Source organism: Tupaia chinensis, unplaced genomic scaffold (genome assembly GCF_000334495.1).
Source record: "Tupaia chinensis unplaced genomic scaffold, TupChi_1.0 Scaffold143811_1, whole genome shotgun sequence".
NCBI classification, from domain to species: Eukaryota; Metazoa; Chordata; class Mammalia; order Scandentia; family Tupaiidae; genus Tupaia; species Tupaia belangeri.
In genome coordinates this window covers 215,331-222,389 of record NW_006203661.1, presented here as the reverse complement: position 1 = coordinate 222,389, position 7,059 = coordinate 215,331, and positions in this window count along the sequence as shown.

Below are 7,059 nucleotides of genomic sequence, written 5' to 3'. Positions count from 1 at the left end.
CCCCCTTCCGCGCGCCGTGGCCATGGCAACGGCTGGGCCTGCTTCCGATTGGCTCCTCGCTGGGGCGCAGGGCGCAGGCGCGCGCTGCTGTTTGGAGGACTCCTGCCCGGCGCCTTGCGGTGCGTGTTCCCACTGCTGGCGTTAGAGTCCCGGTTTACAGCCGGGACTGGGTTCGCAGCCTTTAATCCGATGCTGTGCAGATCCTCAAAGTCTAAAACCACGGTGTGCACGGCGCGGGAGGGAGGGGCCCCGGGGGGCTTGGCGGACCTTCGCGGTCAGGCAGGTGCGTTATCCGAGGGACTGGCGTGCTGGCCACGCCGCGTTTGAGGTCCTCGGTCTGCTGTATTACCAGGAGGGAGTCGCGCGAGACAGCCTCAAGGGTTTGGCGGCATTTCTGAGAGCAGGAGGAAACCAGAGTAATTTCGGTGTTTTCTCCCACCTCCTGCATCATTCTTGGGAGGTGGGGGTTGTGGAGTCAGGGAAGAGCCGCCGGCAACTTTTAAAGTAGTCACAAAAACAGCCTCCCAGATAAACAGGCTGACAACTGCCACTGGGCAGGAGGGATAGCCCAACCTTGCTTTTCTGGAAAACATTCAGTAAAATTGATCCTTTACTATTGGCAAAAAGCGTCTGCACCTACATAGGAAGAATAGTCCTTGTCTTCAGTGTGGGAGAACGTTCGCTCTTAACCCCAGGGGGAATACCCTCTTTGAAGTAAGGCTGCAACAAAATGAGCTTGCTTAGCCAGGGGCTGAAACCCTGTAGTAGTCTCAGGGTGCCGAATTGCGAAACTTCAGAGGGAAAATGCCTTTGGAATACAAGCTATTTTACAGTGTGACTATCAGCGTTAGATGAAGGCAGAAAAGCTCTGCTGACCATGAGTAACCATCGAAATAAAATACAGAGGGGTGACATTATATCCTGATAAACCCATCGTAAGTCCAAAATATGGCTCATGAGTAAAAGATGCATTTAATAGCTCCATAAGCCCAGTGTACAGAAAAAAAAAATCATACATCAAACTCTTAAGTTCCACTGCTCCTGGACTTAACAGTGAGGTTATGTCCCAGTAAACCTGTTGTAAAGTCAAAAAATCACAGGTCTAACCATCCTAAGTTAGGGACTATCTGTAGTTCCAATGTTGAGTTTTTTTCATCAGTTTATGGAATAACGGTTAGGCTGATGCTTGAAACCAGAGCTAAGGATGCCCGGTGAAGGCAGGGACTGCATTGTCCCACAGTCAGGTCCCGAGAACAGGTGACACTATGAGAAGATAATGATTATGAGTTTACAGCAGTACTCTGGCAAAATAGTATTCTCTCGTGCCCTCTGGTCTACCAGTTGTATAATGTGAGACTGTGGCGAGCCCAAGGGAAGGACTGGCCACCTTCTAATTACACTTATCTGCAGAACACTAGTGGGTTTTGTTAAATTCCAGAGCTGTAGCAAGTATCTAATTCATGGAGGTAATCGCAGTGCTTGTTTCAAAAGCCAAGGAGCTGAGAGAGTGGCTGTGGTAGATAATAAGAGTCCGCGGCCTCCTGCCTGTTGCTGGTGGGTCTGCTGAGAACCACCCGGTAGGTGTGCTGCTGGCGTGTCCTAGGGAGCAGGCCTGCTTTGGGGTTGAGCACACAGGTGGTGTCTAGATGCCCAGAGATAGCAGTCCCCGGGCGTGTGCTGGGATGCACTTACCAGTGAGCTAGTCAGTTACTGAACAGTTCAGCTTAAGGTTAGCAACACTGCAGCCATTTTGAAATGAAGAAAAGCCTCTAACAGAACAATCCAACCGAGTGCTGAGTCATGGGAAGGTCATCTGAGGAATGGTCAGTTGAAAAACGGGGACTAGGTATTCAAAGAAAGGCATCAGGGTAATTGCTCAAAGAAAGCAACTGACTTTGCTAGGCGATAGTGAGGAGTGATTTGTGCAGGTTTTTACCTTGGGCCTGTAGATGTGAGGTTTAATCTTTTTTTCCTAATTGCTGTGCTAAGTTTGGTAGTAATTCCATAACCTGTTGTGCAACAGGTTTTTGTAAAGCAACACCCTCTCCGCCACCACCAAATTCTTTCTTCTGTCCTTTCAGGGGAAAACAAAAACAAGCATGTGGTGTAAAACTCACTTCTCCGAAGAAGAGTGGGTGGAAAGGTCGGCCTTACTCTAGGTCTTGCACGTCTTTGTCAAGGACAGCACATTACCACTTGTTTGGGACGGGTGTGTCAGCATACGGGCAACTTCGGAGCTTTCATTAAGTCGTGTGGATTTCTGGAACTTGTTACTCTTAGCCTTTAGAAACAAGTTGTAGGTCTGATAGAGTCAGCTAATCACATTTCAAGGCAAAATGAAATGTTCACTTGTAGTTTTTAGTTGCTTGGGCTGAGTAGATACCGGATCACCTTCCCCAAGGGCTTTCTCGGAGTAAGGCACTTCAGCCTAAGGAGCTGCCTCACACCGCATCCGTCAAGGATGGAATCATTTAAAAGTTGCGTTTAATTTGTATTGTGCACACGTGTTGCTGTGCCTAGAACTTTCCAAAACTCAAGCAACCTGAACGGGGGCTTTTGTAAATGCAGAGTACCTGACAGTGGCTTTGAACGCTATGATCCTTCCTTTAATTTTGTAATTTTTTGAAGATTGCGAAACCATGTCTGACTCACTTTCGTTGGAACACTGCCATGATAAATAGCTTGGACCTTGACTTGATGAAAGTCTTTTCCTTAACATGGACCTTTCATGAGGAAGGCACTGGGAGCTGTTTAGGAAATGATGTCATAGAATTGATCTCCAAGAATATTACAAAGCTACTATGAAATGACTTTAACCAAGGGGAAGTGGAAGGGGTAGGTATCCACACAGTTTACACTCCGCTGTGCTCATTTTATTTCTTAGAGATAGAGAAGGCGAATTCGGAGTCAGGCGTAGCCCAGTGTCGAGGTGGTGGGTCTCCACTGCTGTCTGTCCCCACGTCCCCTGTTGCTTGCTGCCGTGGTGCCAAGCTGCTGCTGGCACTTCAGACTCAGCCAGCTGTGACCTCCCGGGTTCGGCAGGTGCTTCGTTCCAGCACGGGCACTCTGGGGCAGCTCTTTAAGAGCTCTTTAGACTTCTCCGTGTAAAGCGGCTCCCTCCCTTTGTTTCTGTGTCCTGGCTGCTGTGTGGCATGCCTGCTGCCTTTTCTATCCTATCCTCCCCAATGCTTACTGAAAACTCCTTTTTTTTAATTGCCAGAGGTCATATGTACTCGTGAGAGAGTGAGAGCGAGCTAACCCCCAGTGGGACATGGTTATGCTGCAGGCTCTTCTCCATCTCTGCCTTCTGTCTGGGATCGGGGCACACGTGCCCCTGTGCCAAGTGTACTTCTCACACTATCAGGTCAACAGTTTTTATTGCGGTCAGCCATGTAGGGTCCGGCTCTGCTGACCACTAGGCTATGCCGTGGCCCAAACTCTTACTTCGATAACATTGACTACGCTGCTGACTTCGTTTACTTTGAATTCATCTTCCTCACCGAAGTAGCTTGCCTACAAATTGTGCAACAGATTGTCTTATTTGTAGTGTGCTCTCTCTGGGCTTTGTCTTGATTTGTTACTATTTTCGTTAAAGTGTCATGGGTTTTCAATAAAATGTTGTTTTTATTTACTATTTCCTTTTGTGTAACACAGGAAACACAGAGTGACTGAAGCACACCTTCAATTGGCCTTCTGGTCACATGGGAAGACTCTGTTTCCTGGCTCTTTTGCATTGGCCAGAGGCCCTCGCAGAACTGGGAGGAGCTGCCAGGCCCGCTGCACACCGGGCATGGTGCAGGTAGAAGCAGAGGATGCTGCTCGCTGCATGGCTGGCGCCAGGAGCTGGGCCCTGCGGGTCGTCCTGGGGGCAGAGCGCAGGAGAGCTTCCGGCCCAAGGGGTCCCTCAGCGGACCTGGAACGCATAGAAATATCTGGGAAGGTCGGGACTTATAAAACCAGGCGTGGATTTCAATCTTTTTTTTTTTCATGAAGATAATCTTATACTTTAGTTCCATTTTCCATGAGCAATCTACTCATATTTGGGTGCAAGAAATTTGAAACCCATGCATTTTTTTTTCACAATAAGCATTTTCTATGAACCTCTGAAGCCCCCTCTTATCTCCGCTGTCACAGCATTGAGCTTTGCAGGGTACCGATCACCTGTCCTAACACATGCGTGTAGCAAAATAGTGTCGCAAATCTGACACGTGATTCACGCCCTCTTTTAATGCTTTGAATAAATTATTTGGTTGCGTCTCCTGTTAGTGTTTGCTGACAAATGAATGGTTCGTCTGTTGCTGACACATGCATTTCAATGTATCGTTTCAACAGTTGTCGCACAGAACCGGAGCGGCTGATGGGGGAACTCGCAGGGCCCACGCCTGAGGACCTGGTGGGAGTGGCTGTGGGGCAGATGCTCCTGCAAATTCTGGAGCCCAAGAGCCAGCAGCCTCACACCCTGGTGCCCAGGGCAGCAGAAGTCGGTCCTGGTTCTCCAGAAGGCACTGGCCCACCCTCTGTGTCTATTCTCCCCAGGCACTGGCCGATTGGATGGTGCTGCCCATGCAGAGGTGGGCCTTCGCCAGCTAGTCCTTTCAGACTTAGTGCTAATCCCTCCGGAAGCACTGGGCAGACACACCCACGCTCTGCAGGTGTCTAGGGAGCTCTTAATCCAAAGGTGCCCTTCAGAGGTAACCATCACACATCCCAAGCAAGATTTCTAAATATTCCTCTTTAAGTTAATAATTTAAGAAGTATGATGTTGAGTATTCATGGCTTTAAATATTTCTCAAAAATTTGGGACCAGTGGGAACCAGCAGTTAGTGTAATGGCTATGTCGCTGGACTCCCACATAGTTAACTGCGGTTCGCGTCCCAGACCCAGTGGCTTAAAACTCACGCCGGGCACATGTGCGTGTATGCCTAAGATCCCGAGAGGAGAATGGAGGGGAAGGGATTGTGGCGTGACCATCCCCCTGGGGGGTGATTTCTCGCTTTCTGTCTCTCTGTCTCTCTCTGGCGAGCGCATGCGCCCTATAGCAAAAGTCTCTCCAAAAAAAAAAAAAAAAAAACAAATTTGGGACCAGCAATTGGCATAAAGCCTATGTTGCTAGACTCCCCCACAGTTCAAGTCCTGGACCCAGTGGCTTAAACTCACACCAGGCACGTGTGTATGCGTGCCCAAGAGCCCAAGAGGAGAATGGAGATCGGATTGCGGTGTGGCCATCCCCTCTGGAGGGTGATTTCTCACTTTCTGTCTTTCTGTCTTTTTCTTTCTGGTGAGCACACACACCCTATAGCAAAAATCTCTCAAAAAAACACCAAAAAGTCCTCAAAAATTCTAAAATTTTTTCTCCATATTCTATTTATGTTTAATTACCTTAATAAAATCATGCTACCATTAGTTTATAGTGTATGATTTATTTAATTTATTTGAAGTGTATCGATTCCTTCCCACTGAGAAAGAGACAGAAAATGTTCATGCCCCTGACCCGTCTGGGCACCAGGACCCGGCCTTAGCCTCAGCCAGCTCCAGCGTTCGGCACGCATGCGCCTGCAGTACCGGGAAGGTGTGCGGGTGGGAGCAGGGCACTCGTGTGGGGCACCGTGCCTCTCTGCCCTGGCCACCCAGTTACTGCACAGTGTGAGGTACCGCTCCAGCGATGCTCACTCGTACTTCAGGGGTCAAATCTCTCTAACAGATGTGTGGGGTTTTGGCTGGCACTTTGTGGAGCTGGCCGGGTTGGCGCTGCCCGACCTTCACTGCTGGTGGGGGTGTCATTGTCCTGGGACAGAGAGGCCACCTGCACTCCCGGGGGCTGGCCTGTGCCCTGCATGCTGGGCTGCTCTCCCCTCACGGTCTCTCTGGAGAAATGATTTTAATCCATTGTCCTTTTTGTTGGCGTTCATTCAGTCAAAGCTAAATAACCCACAAATCCACTGAGCCATGCTAACTGCAACGTTTGTGATAGTCCATGAGCAGATAAACCAAAGCTCGCCGTCAGCTCCTCCCTTCGCAGAGGGCTCGCCTGTGTGCTGATGTGCGCGTCACCTGGAGCCCATGTGCTGGCATCCTCCCTAGGAGGACCGTAGGAGGCGGCCTTTACCAGTGGAGCCCTAGGGATGCGAGTAGTGTCCTCACGAAGAGGCCCGGAAGACTGTCCCCGACACCCCGGCGAGGACACAGTGCGAAGATGGCCTGCGAAGCCAGAAGCGAGCCCTTACCAGGCCCTGAGCCTGTGGGTGCCCTGGTCTTGGACTCCCAGAGCAGGGTTGATGCATGCCGACCGCTGTGACCTGCCAACAGTGTTTTGTCATGGCTGCCTGCCATGGCTTGGCGGTGGCTTGTCCGCAGTGAGCTGGACACTGGCTCCAGTGGAATGGGGCCACCAGGCAGTGTCTGGGTCCCGGAGACTCCACCCCTGCAGAGAGATTACGCCACTGGGTAGCGCGGGTGCGTTCTCGCCCCCATGTGAAGGGCGGTTATCCAAGTGCAGGCCCCCGCACTCCGCCCTCTGCAGTACCCGCCCGCCTGCCGCTTCCGCCGGCCACAGCACAGAGGCCAGCCAGGTGCTGCCCGGTGCTCACAGGCTTTCCAGCTGCCAGGCCCGAGCCCAGGTTACCTCCACGCTTTAGAAATGGCCTGTTAGCAACGCGATAGTGGACAGCACACACCTAATGGCACTGGGACGGAACCCAACTCGGCTGCACCACAGTGCGTTATTTTGAGACCCTGACTTAAAAAGCACTGCAGAACCCAAGAACAGAACCCAGCTCGTTCTAATACAGTAACTCATGCAAGGAAATGCTTCCTCGGGGCTCTGTGGGTCTGCTGGTGCGTCTTCTCTGTTCTCATAGCACTCCAGGTGCCACACGTGTGAGCAGGTGGCCCTGCCTCCACTTCAGGTGGGGAACTGAGGCTGCTCCACCTCCCACGTGGGGCCCCTTCGTCCTCACCTCCTCCCTCCTCCCCTACGTCCTCACCTCCCCCCTCCTCCCCTACGTCCTCACCTCCTCCCTCCTCCCCTACGTCCTCACCTCCTCCCTCCTCCCTACGTCC